Source organism: Elephantulus edwardii, unplaced genomic scaffold (genome assembly GCF_000299155.1).
Source record: "Elephantulus edwardii isolate Elephantulus edwardi_28Jun2011 unplaced genomic scaffold, EleEdw1.0 scaffold00002, whole genome shotgun sequence".
NCBI lineage: Eukaryota > Metazoa > Chordata > Mammalia > Macroscelidea > Macroscelididae > Elephantulus > Elephantulus edwardii.
Window position 1 is genome coordinate 21,008,746 of NW_006399752.1, and position 3,590 is coordinate 21,012,335.

The window sequence follows — 3,590 nt, forward strand, 5'->3', positions numbered from 1 at the left end:
CCAAAATCCAACTAAAAATATTTAACAACAACAAAAATTATTCTTTACCTCCTGAATGACAATATAGCCATTTATTTTTCCCCTCTTTTCTTTGATCTTATGAATTAATGCTAAGGATTTCAATAAGAGTGGTGATTAAAAAATAAAGAAAAGGATGCTCTCTGAAATATGTTTTCCAAATACTAAAGGGTGAAGAGGTTAGATGTCTGCAAATGATGGTCCAATAGTACAGAAAAACTGTGCTATTGTGGATTGAATTATGTCTCCCAGAAAAATTACGTCGAAGTCTCAACTCCCATCCCAGTGGATATGGCTGTATGGAAACAGTTCTTTTTCTTATTTTAAGGAAGTCATACCAGAGTAGGATGGGTCTTAAACAACACCTCACTGGATCATCTTATATAAAGGAAAAGCAAACACTAAGAGATACACATACAGAGGGAAAAGCCAGTATAAAGTCCATCTTCAAACAAAGCAAAGTCAAGGAATTCCTGATGCTGCCAGAAGCTGCAAAAGAATAGAAAGGAACTTGCCCAGAAGGCACATCCTGTTTAGACCTTCTTCTAACTAGCCAGAGAACCAGCAGCAGACAGCATGAATTCAGATTCTTAAGCATCCAAAGTCATTTTTACTAGAGTGCTGGTAGCTTAGTGGTAAAGAATCATGCTGCCCATGCAAAGGCACATGGTTTGAATCTACCAGCTACTCCCCTGGAGAAAGAAGGGCGATCAACTCCCATGAGATATACTGCCTGTATGGTCGGTTCTGACTCGCTGAGTCACAATAAAGCAGCCTCCAAAGCTGGGCGACAGACAGTACATTTCTGTTCTTTCAAGTCACTGACTTTCAGCAATTTTCTTATGACTGCCCAAGCAAACTAAGACATATAGGTAGATTATACATAGGGGTGTGTGTGTGTGTGTGTGTTTGTGACAAAGCAAATATGGCAGAATGTTAAGAATTGGTGAATCTAGGTAGAGGGAATTCAAGAGTCGATTGTATTACTTTTACAGCTTTAAGTTGATTTTGAAATGATTTCAAAATGAAAAGGTTAAAAAAAGACAAAAGAACTAAAATATCTCTTTAGGAATCAAATATCAACATTTCAAATGCATCAAATGTGTATTCTAACTTTTTTCCTGCTCCATCCTTGGATTTGCTCGTTTGTAGCTCAGGGTTTTAGTAAACACATGCCATGTGCAGAATAACACAAGGAAAAGACCCTGCACATGGAACTTCAGAAACAGGGCTATGACCAGGGCTTTGCCTGGGACCCTCTGTGTGGCCTGTCAGGTTATAACACTTGATGACATAGCTGCAGATAGAAAAAGGAATTGCCTTGAAATAGAGCCTGGTTTTAAAATTCTGCCTCTAGCTTTTATCTGTTAAGTGCTGAGTTCCTTAAACCATAAACTCTCCTCTCCTCTGTAAGAGAGAAGCTGTCAGCATCACTGAACTCAGGCCCTGTGAGTGACCCTCTTAGTCTCTCTCTGGGCCTATCCCTCACAGCTAATGAAACCTCTGGTATTCGGGAGCTCCTGTCAGTGAAAACAAGAGCTATAGTGGTTAAGGCATTTGGTTGTGAACCGAAAGGCCGGGCACGAGCCCACTAGCTGCTCCGTGGGAGAAAGATGAGACCGGCTCCTTCCATAAAAATCCATAGCTGTGGAAACCTATAGACAATTCTGCCAACTTACTGGCAGGGAGTTTGGTTTGATTTCGTTCTTTGAGGAGGAGCCCTAGTGATACAGTGTATTAAACATTGCCTGCTAACTGGAAGATCATTGATTTGAATCTGTCAGCCCTTGCTTAGGAGAAAAATTAGACTCTGTTTCCATAACGATTTACATCCTTGGAAACTATGGAACAGTTCTACTCTGTCCTATAAGGTCATTATGTTTTGGAATCAACTAGATGACGGAAATTTGGGGGGTTAATGAAAAGAGCAGCCACAGTCCATAGAGAAGTGACCATGGGGGTGGGGAAGACATGCTGAGTTCCCTCTCAATAAAGAAGGAATCAAGAGGCTATGATTCCCTTCAAAAGATTGCCCTCTGCTCCAAGAAGAAATTCTCAAAGAGGGGCGGAGCCACCACTTACAAATTGTCCTTGAGCCCTGGAGCTACCCTAGGATCCCAAAGAGGGGGGAAGTTGCAGAAGCTGTTGGTGCTGAAGTGATGAGAAGCTCAAATACCAAACACAGAGCAGTGAGGCAGGCTGACCTCTTCCCTCCTCCACTCTGTGCAGGACTGTCTTCCTCTTGACCTCGTTTTTCCTGCTCTTAGGAGTCACTTTGGTACTGTGCCCCTGTGTATTCCTCTCATTTTCTTTTGATGCTTCCTGGATCATTCAATATTCTGCCCATTGCGTCTTTAAGTCTTGCAACTCAAGGCTTGAATTTGTTCTTCAGTTCCTTCAGCTTAAGAAATGCTGAGTGTAAAAAAAAAAAAAAAAGAAAGAAATGCTGAGTGAGTTGGTTATTTTTGATTATCGGACTCCAGCTCATTGCACATTTCATTATAATATTTTGCTTTGTTTTTCTGAACTGCCCTTTGATGTCTTCTGTTCAGCTCTTTAACTTCCTGATTTCTCCCCTTTGTTTTGGCTTCTTGGCGTTCTAGTGCATTATGCAGAGTCTCTTCTGACGTCCATCTCTGTTTTTTTTTGCTCCTCTATAATGATCTCTTGAATTCTTTATAGATAAAAGTCTTGATACCATCAGACAGCTTATCTGGTCTTCATTCATTAGATTTCAAAACCTCACACCTGTTCTTGAGAAGATTTTGAAATTTAAGTGGAATAGATTCAAGGTCATATTTGGATCTTGTGGATTTGTTTTCATTTGCTTTAGCTTCAGTTTGAACTTGCCTATGAGTAGTGCAAAAGTGCAAAATCTTAACATCTCTGTGATCTTTAGCCACTTGTCCTTACAATGTATCCTTTTACAATACATACACATGGTCAGGTTAAGCAATAGATAAAGTATGAATTTACAAATTGAAGTTTATGTATTAGATTAATATTATCATTAATATTATATAATTATATAATATTATATAACTAATTATAATTGTTATATTACTGTAACACCAAATATTCTGCTTCTGTACCGGTAGGGTTGACATCTGTCTCTTTCTCAATCTCAGCACCTTTACACAGAATCAAAGCCTCTTCTCAAAACTGGGATGCAATGAAAAATGTGAAGCCATTCTCTACAAATTAATAAGCAAGCGAAAGTAAGCTTGCACTTACCTTGTTTACTAGGCAATCTGTCCCTGCGCTCATGCATGCATGCACACACACACACAAATACACACACATACACTTGATTCTTAGTTTCCTTGTTAAAGCTAACATATCCTTAAATTCCTATCCACTCAAGGTGGGTCATGGACCTAGGACTAAAACCAAGGACTATAAACTTCATTCAAGAAAAGCTTGGAAGAACTTTAGTAGTTCCCAGTATTCTGAAAAATTTACAACCAGGAGAAGATAAAAATAGATGAATGGGACCTTCTAAGAATCAAATCCCTATGCGCATCCAGAAACTTCTCTAACAGGGTAAAAAGGGAAGCCACAGACTGGGAAAA